The following is a 24,054-nucleotide window of genomic DNA, read 5'->3' on the forward strand; positions in this document are numbered from 1 at the left end:
ACTTGCATGAAGAAAGAGATGACAAGGGAATTAGGCTGAAGGGCCAAATCCATTACTCTTATGATTCTGTAGGGGTGACTGTGCAACCTTTCCCAGTTTGTGATTGATAGAGGCCTTGTACACTGAATGAGGATCTAGTGATATGAATCCACTATGGACTAGTTTAGAGTCATAGCTGTGAAGATGATTTAACCTTTTTAATTCTATTGGTTTATTAAGTTAATAACACTGGGACATTAATTCTACCTAACATACTATTGTCCTGTGTCTTATTTCTGCACATGTCAAGATTAATGTGTATCTTCTCCATTTTAGCCATCTGTAGCACTGGTATAATTATATTTTCCTACAATAAGAGAGTTGTGAGGTTTAATTAATTAATTTTTGTATAGGACTTTGAGATCCGTATATCAGAGGTGATTTATTTCACTGGTCCTGATGACATATCTTTCAATGCTCTGCACCTCTAAAACTCATCTAAAATTAGAGTCAGTTTTGAAAATTTGTGGCATGATGACTTTCCCAAATTCACATAACAAGCTAGAGACAAAGTTGGGAAAAGAAAGTACAAAGTTCTGACTTTCAGTCAAGTTCCACCAAACTTGTACATACATTCTGGAGCTGGGCAACTTGTCATAATGAAGCCCAAAGTTATTAAGCTGAAGCTCATCCCTGGACCACTGAAGGTTGTGCTGTGGGTTCATGAACTTTTCAGAAAACCTGGACCAAATTTAAGTCAAACCAAGGCCCAGACTCCAGGTTTAGATCTCTCTTTCTCTTCCCATGGATTTCACTCAATAGGACCCAATTAACCCCTGTCCCAAAACAAAATTATCTTCTGCGGGAGGGAACTTTTTGGTGTAACAAAACCATCAAGAAATAAAGAGATATTTGCAATACCCTTCCGCAAACAAAGAACACATCTCTAATTACATTAACCTCATGTTGCCACCACACCAACAAATTGGTAAAATATTGTTACATACCCCCTGAAAAGTAAGTGGGAAGCTGAGCACAGTATGGTGAAAAATCTTGGCCAAAGAACTTTAATATGGCAGTATGCTGCAAGCCATGGGAATTCAGAAATTCAGGGCAACACCAGGAATAGAACATGTCTGAAAGCATAACTTCTAACAACTTGATTGAAAGGAAACTCATCATCATCAGTATAGGATGGATGACCCATAGCTGAGCAGTTCTATCCAGTAGACGTTACTGATATACATACAAACTACCCAGTTCATTATGGTATTAATCACTGATTGAATGTCTGACTTCGCAAGGCAAATGATTTTTGACATTTCACTACCTACTTCAATTATTTCTCTTCCACTAGCCAGCAAGAGACATACACATGATCTTGGTGCTTAGTTCATCCAGACTGTTCTGAACTACATTATTGTTCATACAGGAATAGTCCACCGGCTATTAGCTTTGAGTTTTTTGCATTATTCTCCAGACATTGCAACCAATGAACCACAACACCACTTGAGTATTGAACAGATGTGTCATTGCTTCACTATCTGCATTTTCTTCTTGAAATCGTTATTTCCTTTATCACTATGTTGCTTATTTGGCACAGAAAGCGTATCTGTTTAACCAGTGGACATACATAATTCAGTTTCAAAAGACTGTTCTGTGTTGTTTTTATATAGCCCTGTCACAATGCTATGTCACATCATACACGCTTGTGCCAGAGACATGCGGGAAATCTGTTGTTGACCAGTGTCAAATATAGCCCGTTGCTATTCCTTAAAAAGGTACTTTGTAAATTCCACTTTTAAAGAAATAAGTTCATTCCTTATATGGCCAACAGAAAGGGAATCCCCATGCCAAGCTTTAAATTCCAAGCATAATTCTCCTCCTACTCTACTGTAATTATGCTCCAACACTAGAGCATTCCCACACAGTTCTAGTACATTATATCTTTCATGAGTCTGCATTGATAGTTACACCACAGAGAAGCAGAAATGCAGAGCTTACCACAAAAATATATTTCTTTTAATAAAGTGGGCCCCTTAAAAAGAAATTAAGATTTTACCTTTTTTAGGTCATCTAGATGTTGTAGTTATGTCCAGCTGGGCTCAGACTATTATAAGATGTTGATAACACAGCTCAGTGTGTTTAAATATTTAATTACACTAAGGTACTGTACAACCAAAATACCTTGATTTAATTTAATCTGCATCTGGAAAGCTGTCATTTAAAGTGCCAAGAGTTTCTGTACTTATTGAGGGTTCCTCCTTTCCACTTTCTTTGCTCTTTTAAAACCAGACTTTCTACTTGTAGCTTTTAAAGTATGCAAATGCAGGTGAATTTTTAACTTAAAACTTTGACATCATAATCAAAGACTAGACTTACAGACTATATAGTCTCCTGGTTTTATATATTTGAGAGGCAAAACATCAGATACAAATCTATCTGAGAGCTCTTTAATGAGAAAGATGGCAAGTAAATTCAGGTTTAATATAAAAAACACTTCAACTATTAATCATGATTTCAGATAATTCCCAATGTGGCATGATATTAAATTCCAAAAAAACCAGAGGAACTGAAGCACACATTTTTTTGAAACTATGCCATGTAATAATATCATGCAAAGAAAGGCTTTATAACCTATTTGTGCACAAGTCATAAATTACCAATCAGACGTGTATAAGCCATTTAATATTTTAAGATCTTGATTTCATGTATTCTTTTTCCTTGTTTCATGCTTTGTCTTAACAAATACACTTGGCCATAATGAAACTAAACCTGCTGAAGTCTCTGTGGCCTGAGACAAGCTATAACACATTTCTGCACCACGGGGTGGGCTCATGGGATACCTACTGAGAAAATGCATGCTCACTGAGCATGCCCAGACTATTAAAATGAATTGACATGTTAATGCTGACAGGAAAAGAGCACAAGAGAGCTTGCTAAATTACTGCTCAGTCAGGCACTAGGAATTCCTGAGTGGCTAACTCCTGATCAAAACCTGCAGCAAGAAGAAAAAAGAAAAGAAAGAAAGAAAACAAAACCAAAAAACTTTATTGTCAAATGCACCAAAACAAACACTCACTAAAGTGCTGTCATGTTAGTAATGCACCTACTCATAAATCATACGGATTTTAATCATACCTGCCACCTCAGCCCGCTTGTCTCCTGAGAAATTGTTTTCTTTTTGCTCCCTCCTTCATTCGCTTTCAATTATCTGGAAGCTGTTTCTCGTGTTTATTTATTTATCTAAAGTTCACATACAGTATGCATGCACAAATTTCCTCTGGGGGACTGAGACCAGGCAGATCATACAAGGATGCGGTGGAGCGTAGAAGCTAACAGCTCAGATGAATGTACTCAGTCTCAAAAAACCTGCTTTGGACCATGATGACAAGGGAATGGGAGGACAGAAAGTAATTAGTGTGTGTACAATGATGGATTATGGCTTAATATTCAGACATTTCACCTTTTGACTGCTATAGGTAGGCCTACAATATGGCAAACAGAAAGTCCACATTCTTGCTGAGAAGAAATAAGGATGTGCATTCTTAACTGTGCACTCTCCCTATTTTTTTGGTGGATAAATTGCAATGGGTTGTTTTGTTTGCAACATTCTTATTTTAGAAACCTTTTATGGTTCTATATATAAGAAACATGGAAGGACAACTGTTTAGCAACTTTCTGAAAAGTCAAGATAATATTGTTTTTAATGTCTCGTGGCTCCTAAACCTAAGTATTAAAGGGCAAGTTACTTTCTCAAGTTTTAAGGAGAGATTGAACTGCCAGTGACCTTTTCCCAGCTCTGGGAGGCGAATGTGTAGCACAGATCAATCATGACATGAGGATCTTATAGACACAAGGGAAAAAAGTCATCATTTTCATAAGTCAGATTGAGCAAAAATAGATGAGAAGGGTTTGATAGTTATAAATATAGGTTAAACAGACTTTTAACGCTAAACATCAGGGTTTTGAATTGAAGCTCTCTGTGTGTGAATGTTATGTCTATGATTGCTTTTTTTTAGGGACATCTGAATCTATATTTGCTACACAGGATATTGCTCAATTAAAGGAGCATTTAGATAGCGCTCCCATTTGGAACACCCATAGTAATTAAATGGATCACATGGAGTTTGACATTTTCTAAAATAAAAGAATAATTGGTGCACCATATTGTTTTTTCCTTTTAAAAAGAATATTCAGGCTACCCTTGTGAGGCTTAGCAGGAATCAGAATTCAGAATTTGGGTCCTAGTTTCTTTTCTTTGCTCCTTTCTCAGAAAAACTAATGAAGTTACAATTAACTCTCTCACCACCATGCTCTTCCCATTTACATCACTGCATTTGACATACTGCTGGGCTGACAATCTGATATACTTACTTACTTAGCTGAAGGAATGGGTAAGGAAGACCTTTATAATCATAAGTGAAGTTTTGTATATCAGAACCTTTAGTTCAACATTATTCTCTTAAGTCCATGAACTTGATATAAGAAAAGATCTATGTTGTTTATTTCCTTAGGCAGGAATCTCTTGTGGGTATTCAAGTATCTAGCAGAGTTGCCTCCTCTGTTCACATTGCTACAAGGTAAGTTTGTGTTTGCCCATGACTTTCTGAGTCACTATTAATTGTGACTTCCCCGAAAGTGCAAGACACTCTTGCATTGCTCATGCCTAGGTCCAGTCTGGCTGCACTAACTCTAAAACCAAATTTAATTAAGAATACAGAGGACTGAATTCTACCTGACTGGAATCTCCTATTTTAATTGGTGTAGGGGCAGGCTATTCTATGTCTATAGCTTTCATGTGAAGCATGATTGACTAGAAAGCTGAGGGATCTATCAACTTCTGTATATACATTTTTGTATTTGCCTAAAATAATCATAGACAATCATATTACTGCAGTGGGTATAACATAACATTCCCATTGTTGTTGTGTGTGCCACACTTACCACATTAAAGAGGAAAAAGAAGAGCTAACCACCAAGGCCCACACTTAGAAGCATTTACACTTTAAGCATGTAGTAGTCCTATTAAAACTAATTGCGTGAGTTTAGAGTTAAGCACACATCTAAAGTCATGAAGGATTGGGGGCTAATTGTATACTGTTTTTCACAGTCTCTAAACTAGAGTCGGGCCTGGAACAAAACAGCAGAGTTGAGTTAAACATTCACAACCCTTCTTGAATCAAACTCCATCTTGAATCAGCACTTCCCAAAGCAGTGTCTCAAACTGGCCATGTCTGAGGCATTATTTGATGATGAGTGGTGCTAGGGAAGAGCCATAGAGTATCGGAACACAGCAGCAGTGTTTGAAAAAGCAAGAGAGTAACTCAGCTAAGCATCTTTGAGGAATTCTAGCACACCACCCATGAGCCAAATATAGTATGATGACTGGTGGGAAGATTATCAGTCCCACCCCACACAGTCAGTTGCATACACCAAACAGCACACAGAATCCTCAATGAGCAATAATGCCACAACAGTACTAATATCCGGTGCAATCTCATATGTGGAGTGTGAAGAGAGCCTCCTTAGTTCCTTTTTTAAACACCACTTTTAGTTGGGAACATATGAAAAGTGTTCTTTTCCTAATTGCAATTTTTGGAAGGCCATATACACTTTTTCTACAGAGCGCACACACATAAAAAAGCTCAAACCCCATGCCCCAGGACTAAACTGTCCTCTCCAATGCTCATGATGCCTCTTTCCTTCGTATAAATTACACATATTCTGAGAGGGTTGGTGTAACTTCATTTCATTTTTTTAAAAACTTTCACTCTCAATTAACAAATAAAGCTAAACTGATATTAACCAGTTGTAAACCAATTTAAGCAGGTGTTTGCTCTGGTTTATCTAAATCAGTCTAAAAAATGACTAAACTTCTGCAACATTTGTGTGTGTATAAGGCCCTAGTTTGGCAGAGTAGGGTAAAACGTGTAGGTTAGTGAGACTATAAAGGAGTTAGACTAAGCAACATTAAATAACAGTATATATGATTATGACATTAACCAAATTATAAGTATTGGCCACAGTAACCCTTTTTGGTTTAGATGGGTTCTAGTCTTCTTAGACATATGCACGCCCCTTGAGGGATTATGCCCTTTGAGTTCAGAACCCTCTCTCACATGATGATTCTAAATTCTTCAGGGCTTTCCTATGCTGAACAGATGTATCTCCAGGTGGTCATTCTTCTTCTGATTCTTTTAGTTGGATTCCCAGTGATTTAGTCTATCTCCTGCTGACTGGAACACCAAACTGAGAATGTTGCGACCCCTTGACTGAGGCTTCTTTCTTTGGGCTCTTCAGGCCTTCTTGAGCCCTAATCCCTCTATAACTGGATAATCATCCAGACTGAGATAGCAGAAGGACCTCTCTATCAAATAAGCATGCAGTATGAGATAGTGGGACATGTATAACAACATAATGCAACAGTAGCGAGCACAGAGATATCTATAAGCAGTGTGAAACACTTGTATTTCATTATGTTTCATAAATTTAATAGGCCCAGGTTTCCCCATGAATCTCTCACCCCCAGTTTCATGGTACTTTCAGATGCCAGGGATTAATGCCAGAGTTTTGCCAAAATTTAAATTTAAAAAAACAAAACAGACTAATCCCCAAATCCTCTGGTTAGCTCCAGTTTCTCCCACCCCTGCAGTAATGTCTGTTTTCTTTATGCCATTAGGGAAAAAAATGACTAGTTACCATGGAAATTGCCACAAATCTTTTTATTTCAGAGCCCTCTGAGCTACAGAGCACATTTGTGAAGAAACACACAGAATCTATTTGTTATTATAGCAGGTGATGAAAACTTTGGTTTCAATATAACTATCATGTTTTCCCAGGTTTTTAGAGCATATTTTACAATAATTTGCTGCAGTTCTCATTCTCATTACAAATGAGATACCAGAATTATAATGACTTACATGTTCTGTCAGACTCTTCTACTCTGACCTTTTCAGTATACTGCATTTTGAAAACTTGACAAGTCCACCTCTTCTTCACAGGTTAGGAAGGCTGCAAACTGGATCTGGGGTGGGGAAGTAACGAGAATGAGAGGATTTTCAACTTTAAACCACCTTCCATTAACTGATCATATCTTCTTTTCTCCATTTCTGTGGTACATACCAGATTCCCAGTTTTCTTTCAAATCATTTTGCTCTGCACCCCATAGAAGTCTACAGGTCAATTATCATAAGAACTACATTGCAGAATAAAATCATCTTGATGCAGAAATTGTACATTTCTTTGATAATGGTTGAATATCAGTTCTGCCCTCAGTTTATACCAGTGAACCCATTGACTACAGCAAACTGTGTGTGTGTGTGTCATAGGTTTATTCCCCACTTTGAACTTTAGCATCCACAAGATGGGGACCTGCATGGACTCCTCTAAACTATAATCCTAGTTTAGATCTGGTAAAGCTGCCACCGACTAGAGATTCCAGTGTCTAGTACACTCCCTGTTCCCCCAAAACTTTCCCTGGGAACACAGATCCAAACTCCTTGAATCACAACACAAAGGGAATTAAACCATTGCCCCACCTTCCTCCCCCTCCCCTAGTCGTTGGGAGAGATACCTTGATTCAAACTCCTTGAATCAAAACAAAGAGGGATTCACTTTTCCCCCCTCCCCTTCCCCTGAAAATCCAAACAAGGGAAGAAATCAATCAGTTTCTAAAAAGCAAAGGATTTTATTAAAAGAAAGAAAGAAAGTACACTAGCTCTGTAACACCAGGATGAAAAATATACAGGGTCTAGCTTATAAACCTGGAGAGGCTTTCCCCCATTCCTGTCAGAATAATCAAAGTAACAGCAAACAAAAATAAAGATATTTCTCCAGCAACACACAATTGCAAATGCAGAAATTAATTATAAGACTAATCCGCCTTTCTAATACTCACTGTATTGAATAGAAGAAAATACTTCAGGAAACTTGGATAGCCTGGAAATGTGTCTGGCCACTCTTAGATCCAAAGAGAGAACAAAGCCCCAACAAAGAACACAGACAAAGACTTCCCTCCCATAGATTTGAAATTATCTTGTCCCTTGATTGGTCCTCTGGTCAGGTGTTCATCAGGTTACTGAGCTTGTTAACCCTTTACAGGTAAAAGAGACCTTAACCCTTAACTATCTGTTTATGACTGTGTATCTGAAGTCAGAATTTGCCCCCAAATGTCCAAATTTCGATGTTCTTTGCACATTTGATTTTTTTTTCATACTTTTAGAAACAGGCCTTCCCTCCAAGAGAGATTTGTGGTTTTTATGGTGTTACAAGAGAAATCTTCAGTTACATTTCTTGGGTAAATTCCCATGTGAACAATAAAGAGATTAGTGGATGCTATATGTGAGGGGATTGAGGTAGGGATCTGAGGGTGGAGGGTATCAATCCCCCACAAAAGTGCAGGTACAGAGAAAAATGAGGTATTCACAATGAATACATTTGTCCTACCATCCCCATTTGCTTGCATATAATACTTCACAAAATGGTCAGAGTAAACTACACCTTCAAAAGGGGCTCCATTATAAGCCCCCCTTCCTTCTGTGTTTTTATTATGGATAATAAGGCCATCTCTTTCCTGATATGCATGCAGGAAAGGAAGGGAGAGAGAAGACCCAGGAAATCCCACAACTTTCAACTCAATATCTGCTTTAGATCAGTTTGGCCAAGGGACAGGACTGAACCCTCCTAAACCTGTGGAAGTCCTGAGAATTCATGGAGAAATCCCACAGATCTCAGGATAAGCACATAGGGCAGGAGCGCCTGGCTTTTCCCCCATGGCAGCATGTCTTTGGCATGTGTCCCCTGTGAGTCACTCCCCCAACCAACCCCAAGAAGTCTTTTCACTGTGCAAAGTAGGACTCAAGGTACTACTGAGAGACTCAGCATAGTCTGCTGCTGCCAATTCTCTGTAGCTTTGGAATGACATGATGGTGCAGAGCCAGATCCCAGCCTCGCCTTACTTAGCCATACTCCTGAAATGTCCTGAGCTCCTGAACTATGCTTCCTTGCCTGTGCAGAGTCCTATACCTTTATAAGGAGAAGCTGGAGCTTGCCACAAAGACACCAGTCCAAACTTTAATGCCTCCATCCTATTTTGGTCCCCTCCAGTATTGCAAGTGGGTGGGCCTATAGAAATTTGGGATGGAAAAGACTATTAAATCATCTTGTCCATGTCCCATATCATCCTTACATTATTTTCCCAACTGCTTTTGTCCAGGCCACTTTTAAACAATGGGGCCTCTACCACTTTCTCTTGGGATCCTTTTTCAGTTCACTGTTAGATGTGTGCTTTTCAAAACATCTTAATCTAGTAACTAAAAAGTTAATTATCTCTGAGTCTATTGCTCATGGATTATTTATAACACCAGGTGTCTGCTGTGTTCTTACTGGCTAGAAGTATGTCGGACAGAGAGAAGATGAATTATTGTTGCAGCTGTAGAAGAGAATGGTCTGGAAGCTGGTAAGAATGCAGTTTTGTAATCTGGTGAGGCTTAATCTCTAACTCCTTGGAATCTTCTTTGTGTGTCTATATAAACATTAAGTGTGAGCTGAGGAAATCCAAGTAGGTCCTTTGTGATTCGGAAGTCCACAACACTAACTGTTGGGAATAATGTTTCTTGTAATTCATCCCCAAATACCTTACCCCTTGGACAATCCAATCCAATTCATAAGAACATAAGAACATAAGAAAGGCCGTACCGGGTCAGACCAAAGGTCCATCTAGCCCAGTATCTGTCTACCGACAGTGGCCAATGCCAGGTGCCCCTGAGGGAGTGAACCTAACAGGCAATGATCAAGTGATCTCTCTCCTGCCATCCATCTCCATCCTCTGACGAACAGAGGCTAGGGACACCATTCTTACCCATCCTGGCTAATAGCCATTTATGGACTTAGCCACCATGAATTTATCCAGTCCCCTTTTAAACATTGTTATAGTCCTAGCCTTCACAACCTCCTCAGGTAAGGAGTTCCACAAGTTGACTGTGCGCTGCATGAAGAAGAACTTCCTTTTATTTGTTTTAAACCTGCTGCCTATTAATTTCATTTGGTGACCCCTAGTTCTTGTATTATGGGAATAAGTAAATAACTTTTCCTTATCCACTTTCTCAACATCACTCATGATTTTATATACCTTTATCATGTCCCCCCTTAGTCTTCTCTTTTCCAAACTGAAGAGTCCTAGCCTCTTTAATCTTTCCTCATATAGGACCCTCTCTAAACCCCTAATCATTTTAGTTGCTCTTTTCTGAACCTTTTCTAGTGCTAGAATATCTTTTTTGAGGTGAGGAGACCACATCTGTACACAGTATTCGAGATGTGGGCGTACCATGGATTTATATAAGGGCAATAATATATTCTCAGTCTTATTCTCTATCCCCTTTTTAATGATTCCTAACATCCTGTTTGCTTTTTTGACCGCCTCTGCACACTGCATGGACATCTTCAGAGAACTATCCACGATAACTCCAAGATCTTTTTCCTGACTCTTTGTAGCTAAATTAGCCCCCATCATGTTGTATGTATAGTTGGGGTTATTTTTTCCAATGTGCATTACTTTACATTTATCCACATTAAATTTCATTTGCCATTTTGTTGCCCAATCACTTAGTTTTGTGAGATCTTTTTGAAGTTCTTCACAATCTGCTTTGGTCTTAACTATCTTGAGTAGTTTAGTATCATCTGCAGACTTTGCCACCTCACTGTTTACCCCTTTCTCCAGATCATTTATGAATAAATTGAATAGGATTTGGGGAACACCACTAGTTACCCTTCTCCATTCTGAGAATTTACCATTAATTCCTACCCTTTGTTCCCTGTCCTTTAACCAGTTCTCAATCCATGAAAGGACCTTTCCTTTTATCCCATGACAGCTTAATTTACGTAAGAGCCTTTGGTGAGGGACCTTGTCAAAGGCTTTCTGGAAATCTAAGTACAGTATGTCCACCGGATCCCCCTTGTCCACATGTTTGTTGACCCCTTCAAAGAACTCTAATAGATTAGTAAGACACGATTTCCCTTTACAGAAACCATGTTGACTATTGCTCAAGAGTTTATGTTTTTCTATGTGTCTGACAATTTTATTCTTTACTATTGTTTCAACTAATTTGCCCGGTACCGACGTTAGACTTACCGGTCTGTAATTGCCGGGATCACCCCTAGAGCCCTTTTTAAATATTGGCGTTACATTAGCTAACTTCCAGTCATTGGGTACGGCCGATTTAAAGGACAGGTTAGAAACCTTAGTTAATAGTTCATAACTTCACATTTGAGTTCTTTCAGAACTCTTGGGTGAATGCCATCTGGTCCCGGTGACTTGTTAATGTTGAGTTTATCAATTAATTCCAAAACCTCCTCTAGTGATATTTCAATCTGTGACAGTTCCTCAGATTTGTCACCTACAAAAGCCAGCTCAGATTTGGGAATCTCCCTAACATCCTCAGCCGTGAAGACTGAAGCAAAGAATCCATTTAGTTTCTCCAATGACTTTATCATCTTTAAGCGCTCCTTTTGTATTTTCATCGTCAAGGGGCCCCACTGGTTGTTTAGCAGGCTTCCTGCTTCTGATGTACTTAAAAAACATTTTGTTATTACCTTTGGAGTTTTTGGCTAGCCGTTCTTCAAACTCCTCTTTGGCTTTTCTTATTACACTCTTGCACTTAAGTTGGCAGTGTTTGTGCTCCTTTCTATTTGCCTCACTAGGATTTGACTTCCACTTTTTAAAGGAAGTCTTTTTATCTCTCACTGCTTCTTTTACATGGTTGTTAAGCCACAGTGGCTCTTTTTTAGTTCTTTTACTGTTTTTCTTAATTTGGGGTATACATTGAAGTTGGGCCTCTATTATGGTGTCTTTAAAAAGGGCCCACGCAACTTGCAGGGATTTCACTTTAGTCACTGTACCTTTTAACTTTTGTCTAACTAACCCCCTCATTTTTGTATAGTTCCCCCTTTTGAAATTAAAGGCCACAGTGTTGGGCAGTTGAGATTTTCTTCCCACCACAGGGATGTTGAATGCTATTGTATTATGGTCACTATTTCCAAGCGGTCCTGCTATAGTTACCTCTTAGACCAGCTTCTGCGCTCCACTCAGGATTAATTCTAGAGTCGCCTCTCCCCTTGTGGGTTCCCGTACCAGCTGCTCCATGAAGCAGTCATTTAAAGTATCGAGAAATTTTATCTCTGCATTTCGTCCTGAAGTGAAATGTTCCCAGTCAATATGGGGATAATTGAAATCCCCCACTATTATTGGGTTCTTAATTTTGATAGCCTCTCTAATTTCCCTTAGCAATTCCTTTTACTGCTTGGTATTCAACACCCCGTGATACCTGCAGATGCATATTGCATCCCTTTGCTCCTCACTGAGCAAATCTGTATTGATTGATTTCCAAGAGGGTACATGGTTGTGAGGAAGGGCATTATTTGGCCCATGGTTTTAGTTCTTTTAATCTCTCCTCAATCCCTCCAGCCATATAGTCACTTGGGTTGCTCTTCCTTGAATTTCCTTTTTTTTCTAATCACTCCCCTCTCTTCCTTGTGGGGATTGCTGTAAATATTTAACAATGGAAAAGGGCTGTTTTTAAACCTGCAGGGTTGTTTAAATAAATAATTCCTTGGTGTATTTTAGTATCATGTTTTACATGAGTAGTGAAAAAAAATCTCTCATGTTAATCACACCCTTTTCTCTCAGCCAAATCCCAAGAGGGGAAAGTTCTGGGTTCTCCATGGGATTTGGGCCTGTTCCTGCTCTTACTGAAGTCAATGGGAAATCTTCCACTTGTAAAAGCCACATTAAACAAAACTGGGAATAGCTGAACATACTATCAGGTTCAGAAAACTCATTTGAGCTTAGAACCCTGTAATTTGAATCCATAAGGCCAGAGAGTCCTTGGTCTTTGCCCCCGTGCACCGGGGAAGAAGGTGCAAGGATGCTTCTGACCTGTCTGTTCCATCTACACAAAAGCCAAGGACAATCAATCCTTACACTCAAAGGAATGCAGGGACTGCTCCCTCTGTGAGCACTCTGAGGCATGTACAAAAGAAGTAGACAGAGGTGCAACTAGGGCAAAGAATGATGCATCTTATGCACCCCCCCACACATAGGGGAGCTTCTGAGGGACAATCGTCTCCATGCTCCCTCTGAGGCAATGAGGCTCCACATTGCCTCTTATGCAGGGCTGTGGTTACAAGACATAATGTTTTCAAGGTGATTCAATTTAAAACAAACATACATATAGCTGCCTCCCTTGAACTGCCCAGAGTACTAGGGGAACATATGCTGTACCCTCTGAAGGAGTAATGCAGAATCTTCCCTTGGAGTGAGGTTGAATCCAGTGGAGGGTGGGAATCAAAGCAATGGCTCTGTTTACTCTCCCTCCTTGGATCAATGTGTGTCCCCAAGCAGTATTCCCTGTGCTGCAGTTCTGCCAGACCTGATATGGGCCACAAAGAGAGTAGAGTCGTCTTCTTCCTCCCTTCTCACTGTGCATAATGGACAGGCAGCAATCTAGCGCGATCTGACTCACATCAGTCACAACATAAAAAACAAACAGATTTGTGGTATTTTAATTGACTTTTCAAAGAAAAAACATTAAAGGAGAGGATGTGTAGTAATACAGCATTCTATCATTCAGTTTGTGGGGGAGGAGAGAGGGTTGATTGCAATCCATTCGAGCTCTCCTCTTGTGGTTAACTGTATCCTAGAAAGCCTCATAATTGTAACCATGCTGCCTCTCTCTCTCTCTCTCCACAAAGACTTATCTGGATGAGGTAAACTTGCTCCCTTTTCAATTGTCCTACATCTATTAAATGATCTCCCTCAGCCCACTGAATCAAAATAGATAACATAAAGCTAAGATAACACATAACTTTATTTTCACGTTAAAACTTCTATACATGTAGCTCTGCCACACAGGGAATTAAAAAAAGATTTACCATCAATGCATCAGATCTGTGGGAGAAAATATGGAACGTTACTTTCAGTCCCTTTCACTATTTATTCCTGCTTTTATAACATACAAAAATAAATAATGAAAAACACTTACTCCACTCCAGAGGCTGAGGGAGAGTAGAAAAGTGTGGCATAATGCTAACACACATCCCCAGCGACTATCCAACATGTGCAACGGGCTAGCCTCACTCTTCCCAGTTGCGTTTAAAAGTCATTTGTAGGGACCTTTCTTTGGTATATTTGAGCCCTAGACAGAGATACTGTTGATCTCTAATGATACTGCTGATATATCTTCTGCATTCAGCAAAATGATGCCCTACAATACATAGGTCTAAATTGGTCTACATTGGTCTAAATGCTATGATGAATGATGTCAGCATTCCTGATATACTTAAATAATCTGACGTGAATCTGTATCCAACCACTTTCACTTTGCTGTTTTCTGTTTCACCCATTTCTTTTCACTTACCTCAATATTTGCTGTATTTTGAGTAGCTATGTGGCTACCATCCATGGAGGAGAAGCATGAGAACTGGCAGGGAATGAATGACTGGCATGGAAAAGTTTAATATTTTTCCTTCTCCAAAACAACATTGGTGTGCCATCCAATGGAACAGCTATTTTTCCGTGAGCTCCCACCCAGTGTCAATGTTAGGTTTTTTAAAGGTTTTTGAGGGGGAAAGATAAGGTAGCATGTAACTTGCATAAAGACCTGCATCTTTTCTTCAATATTAAAAATAAAGAGGCTGGCACCAATTTTTCAAATGTATTTGGGACTGCCTAAATTCTACCTGGGTTTGAATTTCCCCACAGATTAATAGAATCATAGAATCACAGGGTTAGAAGGGATCGCCATGGTCATCTTTGTTTAAACAATGCATTCATTGACATAAATACATCTTGCAAACTACTGTAGTTAAACCTAGCAACTGAATTTTAGATGTGTGAATATAATCCTAATTGTCAGTGGTGAGTCTGGATTCTATTGCAACAGAGGGGAGGGGGGCTGTTATATTACATGCCTACCGAAGAAGTGGATTTAAGTTTCTAGGGAACAGTTGGCCTTTGTCATATGGCACATGGCTCACTGCTAGTTCACAAAGGGGGTTAGCACTAGAGCTGTGGTAAACTATTCATTCTGCCAGTGAGCTCAGGTGAATAAGACACTCCGAGCCAAACTGGAAAGCTCAATCCCATTCGCCCAGTAGCTCTATAATGTACCACAAGCTGAAAACTGTTCATTGAGCCAGCAGGAAATTAAAACGTTAGTAAGCATTGGAATCAGAGTTGCTGAGATGTGAGGTAATATATAGGACAGAGAACTGTGTAATGATGTTGCTCTGAGGGGGGAGTGTGTGTGTGTGTGTGTGTGTGTGTGTGTGAGAGAGAGAGAGAGAGCGAGAGAGAGAGAGTGAGCGCATGTGGCTTTATAGACCAATGAAAGAGGGGAAGGGTGGCAGGGGCCTGGGCTGAGGTCTTTTTTCTCTCCTCCCAAAATCCTGGGAAACTGAGACAAAAGAAAAGAAGTAGTTAGTTTATTCTCAATCGTCATTTTTAAAAGATGGAGGAAGTGAATTTGAATGGAGGAAAAATGATTGGAATTGACTGTACGGGAAAAAAGGAAATCACAGGAGACAAATGTAATATCTACAGCTTCTCCACTGTCAGCATTCTGGGATCCTCACACAGCTGGTGCACATTCTTCAGTTTCATCACTCAGACCTGAGTCAGAGGAGACCCCCAATACTACGTCTGCTGCTGCTGCTGCTTTTTTAATCTCTGCCCATCTAGGCATTGTCTTTTAAAGAGTGGCATAGACTTCAGCAACCCTGTTGGTGGCCCGGCTATAGAGAAGGGGAGAGTTTGGACTTGAATATAGTCTGGGTTCAAGGCATAAAAGAACTTCTTTGGGGGCAGAAAAAATAAGTAAGGATGTATCTTCCATACAAAGATGTGCACCTCAACTGTAGGAGGCCTGTGGGTGCTTTTGTTAGAGACAGAGCGTAATCTACTAGTATTATATGCATTGTAATAGTGCCTGACAATTAAGAATCAGGGTCCCAGTATGCTAGGCTCTGAAATGAAAAAGAGTCCCTGATTCAAAGAGTTTACCATCTACAAAAGCTCTTTCCTAATTTGATTGTTTTACCTGTGCATTGCTTAGTATTTTAAATATGGACTTTCTTAAAACATTAGCATATAGGGGTGGATTTTGAAGAGAGAGCTTGAGGCTGATACCTGAATTGCTGATATTACTGTTATATGACATAGTGTGTGCTGCAAGATCAAATCTCTGTCCTCCCCTCACACACCTTTGTCCTTTCAACAGCTTTCCATAATTTAGTAGTTCATGAGAAGGGGAAAGGAGCAGAAATCTAGTGTTACCATCATTACTACCTAATGCTCTGAGGATGATTTTTTCCTCAGTCTAAAAGCCAATTCTGAAACAATGGTACTCTTTCAAAGGGATTGCTTACATGGACAGTCAGAAAAATAGAAGCGGCAGCAGAGCTGGTATTGGAGTGTTCCTTTTACTGAGTAATGAAATCAAAGAGCCTGCAGTAGCTGGGAGCAGGGTCCCAAAATACTGATAATGCACAAGGTTTAGTGACTGTCATTAAGGTGAATTGGTTCCAAGCTTGAAATCAGTGGGGGTGGCCCCTACAGTTGTGTGGAGGATGGAAGTTCTGTTTCATGAAGGATTTCAAGATTTCTAAATTTGGCTTCATTCTGAACTTGAGTGAAAACGGAAAAAAATTATATTTTTCTATGAAGGAAAATTCTCCCTCCACCCCACCAAAAAAGTTGTTCTGGGTCATTCAAAATGTTTTGTTTTGATTTTGACTTTTTACATTTTTTATAATACCTAATATAATGAAAAATAAAAACTTTCAAAATAGTAATTTCAAAAGAAAAAAAATCAAAACTTTCTATTCTGAAAATGTCAAAACAGGATGTTTCAACATTGTCAGAATGTTGGGTTTTTTATTTGTCTAAGTAAAATCCCGGTGAAATCAGCCAGTTTTGTGAAGTGTTTGATTTTGACTGAACTGATTGAATATGGTTTTGTCAAAGTTTCTGTAATGGTCCCAAAGTTAGTTAGAGGACAATTTGGTCCAAGCAGTCCTCTGACTGCTTTCCTCAAAGAGTGATGCATCAGAGTCTCTCTGTCCCTCCTGATTCCTGTTTTGTTTTCCACCTCTGAATGACCCATTAAAAATGAAAAGGCTTACAAGTATTAATAACTTACAGCAAATACAGCAACACTACTCTGCATTTTTATAACACTTTTCATTTGATGATCTCAAAGTTCTTTAGGGTTGAGGAAACTGAAGCACAAGTAATTTAAGAGGTTTGCCAAAGGACACACAGCAAAACACTGTCAGTCAGTATTAGAAACTAGGTGTGAGCTGGTGACATTCCAGACTTGTTTTCAAACAGAATCCACATACTATGTAGCATTCAAACTCATCTCCTTTTTCTAAGGATTGTTTTTATTAACACAGAAATTAACATTGATGCCACATACTTCAGTGTAAACTTTCAGTAATATCAGTGTAAACTTTCCCTCAGGTCTGGCTGCTCCTAGGGTTATTCCCTCACAGCTGCTCAGCTCACATTCTAGATTTTCTGACACCAGGGATCCACTCCAACCTCCCTAATATCTAGTTGAGGTAACAAGTCATCTGTCTCGGTGAGTAAGCACAGCCCACTAAACTCCTTCTCAGGAGGCTCAATTCCTAGTGACAGGGTGGGGAGTTTCAGGAAAACATTACTTCCCAGTTCCCACTCCTTGTCCTAGTCACTTGACCCCATGCCTCTCTGTTCTGACATTTCCCCATCTATTGCCAGCTCATACACAGTATTTGATGAAAAAGGGTATAGAAACAGAATCAGATAGTGATCCAGAGCTGGCAGGGAGCAGGAGAGACAAGTGCTGAGCCTTGAATATGGAGTGGGATTTACATCATAATTAGCTCCAGTGTATTTGGACAACTCACTTTGTGTGCAACAACTGTGGATGATTCCCCTGTACACCCTTAAGAATCTGTCTAACAAAACCAAAAATGAAACACCTGTGTGTCGGCACGAACAGCTGTACACTTGCCACTGCTCGTCTATCTGTAGAAGATGCCACATGCCAGTTGCTTTACTTAGAGTGTGTTGGGAGGCCAATCCATTAGAGACAGAACAAGCATAATTAAGAAGCAACATGCTTTCTTGTTCCTGCTGCCCTCATTTTTTCCCCCGTCTTACTTTGTTTAAACAACTCTCTCAACTTTACTATGGTGATCTTTAGGCTTGCAGGGCTAGCAAATTTGGATTGTGGAAGATGTTTTCCAAAGTTCTCACAGCACTCATCCGACAGCGAAGCTTCCAGTTGTACTACAGTTCTTTCCTGAGACATATCCTCAATAGAAAAGATTGTCTTGGACTAACGAATGATAGAACCAAAACAACAGAATGTAAACACATGCATACTGTCAATTGTACAATGGCAAATGATATCCATACTGAAACATCCACAGACAGTCAAGTATTTTCCCCTCACAGCATTCCAGATATCAACTGCAATCAAGTATACTGTATTTATATATTTCTCTCCCTCTCTCATATATATGCAGAACAAAGGAAACATTTTGCTGAACCTGGCTTCATTATTAAAGCTGTCCTGTACAATATGCATTTTGTTTGAAATCCCACTTTGATTGTATTTTTATGTGTAACAACTAAATGTCTTATGGTCCTATTGAAGCCATAATATAAATTTATTTTCTTATGAATAATTTGCACTCATATTCCTAATTTGGCAAGCAAAAAGTGCAGCATAGCTTTATGAGCCACAGTACCTTTGTGGTCTTAATTCTCTTGGGGCTACCTATACTTGTCTTTCTGTACATTGGATCACTGCTAGTGGAGGTCTGAAAAGCATCTCCAGCAATCTTTAATTCATGTGATTAAAAATTCAAAAGAAGCCCTTGTACCAGCTGTTAAACTATGTTACTAAGCTGTAATTCAGAGTTCAAATCCCAGCAAATTGAAGGTTAGGTTAACAGGATCATTCAGTGGAACTGCATTATATTGTAGCTACTAGAACAGTAGGTGGACTGTTTTATACATGCTCATTTGCAGAAGATAAACTAAGGATGAGCAAACTCATAGCAATGCAAACCTTTCCACCAGATTTTTTTTTCACTTGCTTCAGCATGATTTTTTTTAAAGCCTGACAGATTAAACTAACTTTGGGTTTGTGTAATCTGTGCAGATAGAAGAGGAATAAAATCACCGTGAAGTGTTTTGTTTAAGATTATCTGGAATCTGAAACTAATTAGTTTAAATATAACAAAGCTGAAATGAGTCTGATGGTCTTAACTCTAATGCACATTTTCCTTCCAGAGATAGTAAGTATTCTATATGAGAAAATAAATCCACATTATTTAGCATAGTTTTGCACAATTATTCTTTGCACGGACTGGTCCCAAGATAAACTTCCAGGAAGTCTGAAATTACCATCCCTAAATTCATGTGGGGCTAAAATTATGATGATGATGATGACAATGAAGGATTAGCATGACAGTAACCCTGAGAAGCCCCAGCTGAGACTGGGGCCCCATTATGGGAGGTACTGTGTACACACGGACTAAGTGACAGTCCCTGTTCTAAAGCATTTACTGTTTACATAGAGTAGACAGAGAACAAGTGAGAAACAGGAAGTATTATCTTACAGCCGGGGAACTATGGTATAAAGAGACTTTATACCATAGTCTGAGATCACACAGGAAATCTGTAGCAAACTAGGTATTGAACCCAGATTGCCTGAGTCCTACTCCAGGCCTTTAACCACAAGGCCATCCTTCCTTTTTATTGAAAGACTCTCACTAGCTCCTAGGATCTCTGTGGCCCTAAAGCTCTGAGATGATGAGTGTACTGTGCTAGAAAAGCAGAACCACATATGAAAGAAGCAGCGCAGAGTGGTCTTGCATGCTCCTTTCCCCATGAGAAACTCCAGCCCACTTGAAACATGTACATAAAGCATTTAGACTTTGCCACCGGTGACTTTGGTGATGATAGCTTTGGTGGAGTAGAAAGAACTGTAAGGAATCCAGGACCAAGTTGGTGGAGAGGATAGTAGGAGTCACTAGTATGCTCAAAAAGTAAGATGGCAAAAGGAGTAAGATGTGGTGGTAATCAGAAGGCCTGATGCTTCCAGTTCAAAGAGGTGCTGTCCCAGGACTGGGGAGACAATGGCATATTTAAATGCAGAGGAATAGATGTCTAAGTAAGGACTGAGTAAAAACTGTGTAAGGATTTCACGTCTTGGCTTCATAAGTAAGAACTATCATAATCAGATTTTTACTTGGATAACATCTTTCATACCAGGTTCTCAAAACATTTAATTTAATTAAGCCTTTCAGCAATGCCGTAATGCAGCCAAGTATTGTTATGACTCCTGTTACAGCAGTGGTGGGCAACCTGCAGCCCATCAGGGTAATCTCATTGTGGGCCATGAGACATTTTGCTGACATTGACCATCTTCAGGCACAGCCCCCCCGCAACTCCCAGTGGCAGCGGTTCGCCGTTCCCAGCCAACAGGAGCTGCGGGAAGTGACGAGCCAGCTCCCATTGTCCGGGGATGGCGAACCGTGGCCACTGGGAGCTGTGGGGGGGGCCATGCCTATTGCTGGTCAACATCCGCAAAATGACTCTCAGCTTGCAATCAGATTGCCCTGATGGGCCACAGGTTGCCCACCACTGTCATACAGGGTTGACCCTGAGAAAAAGTGCAGGTAAGTGAGTCTCCCAAAGTCACAGAACAGATTAATCATAGAATATTAGGGTTGGACGAGACATCAGGAAGTCATCTAGTCCAACCTGCTGCTCAAAGCAGGAACAAACCCATCTAAATCATCCTAGCCAGGGCTTTGTCAAGCTGGGCCGTAAAAACCTCCAAGGATGGAGATTCCACCACCTCCCTAGGTAACTCATTCCAGTGCTTCACCACTCTTCTAGTGAAATAGTTTTTCCTAATATCCAACCTAGACCTCCCCTACTGCAACTTGAGACCATTGCTCCTTGTTCTCTCATCTGCCACCACTGAGAACAGTCGAGCTCCATCCTCTTTGGAACCCCCACTTCAGGTAGTGGATGGCTGCCATCAAATCCCGCCTCACTCTTCTCTTCTTCAAACTAAATAAGCCCAGTTCCCACAGCCTCGCCTCCTAAGTCATGTGCCCCAGCCCCCTAATCATTTTTGTTGCCCTCCGCTGGACTCTCTCCAATTTGTCCACATCCTTTCTGTAGTGGTGGGCCCATAACTGGATGCAATACTCTAGTGCCAAATAGAGGGAAATAATCACTTCCCTCAATCTGCTGGCAATGCTCCTACTAATGCAGCCCAATATGCCATTAGCCTTCTTGGCAACAAGGGCACACTGTTGACTCTCATCCAGCTTCTCGTCCACTGTAATCCCCATGTCCTTTTCTGCAGAACCACCGCTTAGCCAGTCAGTCCCCAGCCTGTAGCAGTGCATGGGATTCTTCCATCCTAAGTGCAGGACACTTCACTTGTCCTTGATGAAGCTTATCAGATGACTTTTGGCCCAATCCTCCAATTTGTCTAGGTCACTCTGGACCCTATCCCTATCCTCCAGCATATCTACCTCTCCCCCAAGGTTAGTGTCATCCATGAACTTGCTGAGGGTGCAATCCATCCCATTTCAAAAGCTTTGCTAAAGTCAGGGATTATCTTCAGGACCAGCTGCTAGCAGGAAAACTCCTCCTGTTTACTGGGGAGACAGGGTGCTTCCTGGTGTTCTTCTCAGAGTGGCACAGTTCCACACCACCACTTTTGGCTGACTTTTTAAATGGGGTTATCAGTTCTCCTGTGTATAAGTGCTATGAGATCTTTTATAGGATATTTGTGCTCAGGGACTAAGTTTTATAATCTGTCTCATCCACAGATTGTACCTTCAACAGCACAGTGTCAATCTAGTACCACATTGGAGCACTATTTCAGTATTGCTCAGAAGGAGTGACAATACTTCTGTTTGTGGCAATCTCTCATTATCTACTGACTAGGTCTGATTCTGCTTAGCTTGTGAGGGCTGAGGAAAATACAGACTGCAGTGGTATGGCTGCACACCATGTAGCACACATTAAGCATTACCATATGTCACAGAGGCAACTAGACACATTGTCCCTGAAACGTGGAGAAGGTTGGATACATGTGAAACTTCATAATATAAAAACCAAACTGCAAAGGTTTTGTAAAGCAAAGCAGCTTATGACTGAAAGGCAGCAGCAGCTTTAAAATTTGCAAATACATTTACGTTTTAAAGAAAATAAGTGAAAAACAATGTCTCTTTTAGTTGTCTGCCAAGACCAGCATTCAAGGTTCATTTTTTCCCAACCATTGTTGCAGAGAGAGAGATGTTTCAGGTGGACACTATATTATCAGCTACTCCCTGAATGAGTGACAACAAATTATAAACACAGATCCTGGCAGCTATGTAAAGGGTAAAATGAGTTTCATATGCTTTATTTTTTAAAAGTGCATTTTACCTGGATCCTCCAGTCTGATCAATCAGACTTCAGGATATGACAGCACAGGACAAAGGTAGTTTTATATCTTTGTGGCTCCCTGATTCTGAAGTAAGGTGGGGGGTGGGTCTTAGGGATGCTCTAAATTGCATCTAATTAAATTGCATTGTCCCAAGGGGCTATTCTGTCAGACAGGGATTGTTGGAGTGCAGTGGGGCTCCAGCCAGGCCCCATTTTAGAGCCATGCTTTCTACACTCTGGGCCAAGAGGAATGAGGAATAAAGTTGCTACAAACCACCCAGGATTTCCCCTGTAGGTGTGAATTCCCAGCTGAATTGGTTTTAAAACTCCTTTGTACCAGTCTGCTGGTACAAAGACAATGCAGCCGGACTGAGTACCTGTGCCATAATAGTTAGGGCTACACTTATGCTAAGCTATTGATTTGGACTCTTAAACAGTGTATTTATTATTAAAGCCTTTCACTTTACCTTTAATAGTGCTAATTATCTGGATTTCTGTACTTACCCATATTTATCTAAAACATTTATTGAGCTCACCATTGAGATTTCTTTGATCATGGGTAGGAGGCACAGCTACATTGCAAGTATGACCTATGGAATTTCAGTATAAAGGGTACCGTATATATCCCTCAACCCTCATGATCTCATGAACACAAATATTTAATGCCCATCCCTGCTCCAGATTTATAAAAGGCCATCTGTTAACTGCTTTCACTATTTTCCAATTAAACTATCTCCAGTGCAGGATTGATGTCACTTATGACTGACAGGATACCTTCAATTTGAAGATAAGATTTTTATCTAGGTTGATTTCCTTAAGGAAAAGCCCTCTGGAACTGAACAATGGCAAAGCCAGTTGGGGTCTGTAGAAATGTAATAGTGTTGTGACAGTGTTGTGACAGTGTTGCGATTTTATTGTGAGTCTCCTGGTTGTTGTTGTTGTTTACTTGAAGCTCCAGCCCCTGGAATCTTATGATAACTTGAGAATCTCACCTTTCACTTAAAGAAAAAAGCAAGTTTCTAGACCTCACTGTTGGGGAGAAAAGTATAAAACGATGACTCTAAACCTTGAAAACAGAAAGGAAAATAAGAAGTCAACATGTATTTTAAAATAAATCTTATGATGTTTAAGACAATCTCATGTTGTGGTGTTGTTGTCTTTGTTTGCTTGGTTTTTGATAGGCTTGACTCATGATTTTTGAACACTTGAGGTTGGCAATGTGTATTATGTGCATGTATCTATGAAATTATTCTAAAATACCAACAGAAAGTATATTAACTTCTATTAACTACCCTCTAGTATTATATACCAATGATCTAATTTTCTATTAAATTCCATAGAAAGTGCCCAAAAACAGAGGGAATGCCTAGCTTCTGAGCACAGTTAAATCAGTGTAGTTCCATTGATTTAAATGGAACTATGCTAATTTACACTAATGGGGATCCAGCTTTATAGGACTTTATCTAATTTCCAGAGAAGAATATACTTAATGAAGGCCCCAATTCAGCACAACACTGTTGAAGTCAGTGCATTGCTGACCACCATGCATAATTGTTTTGCTGAGTTGG

At 39.9% G+C, this 24,054-nt stretch overlaps 1 long non-coding RNA gene across 3 annotated transcripts in view; it reads right to left on the reverse strand.

Annotated features, from left to right (window-relative positions):
* Positions 1-24,054, reverse strand: part of LOC120374236 — a 136,247-nt gene that overhangs the window by 23,416 nt on the left and 88,777 nt on the right. For all 3 annotated transcript variants that reach the window (XR_005585955.1, XR_005585953.1, XR_005585954.1), the window contains exon 3: positions 6,903-7,006. This is a non-coding gene — a long non-coding RNA (uncharacterized LOC120374236). The remainder of the gene's footprint in view (positions 1-6,902; positions 7,007-24,054) is intronic.

Source organism: Mauremys reevesii, linkage group 11, assembly GCF_016161935.1.
Source record: "Mauremys reevesii isolate NIE-2019 linkage group 11, ASM1616193v1, whole genome shotgun sequence".
In the NCBI taxonomy this organism is placed as follows: Eukaryota; Metazoa; Chordata; order Testudines; family Geoemydidae; genus Mauremys; species Mauremys reevesii.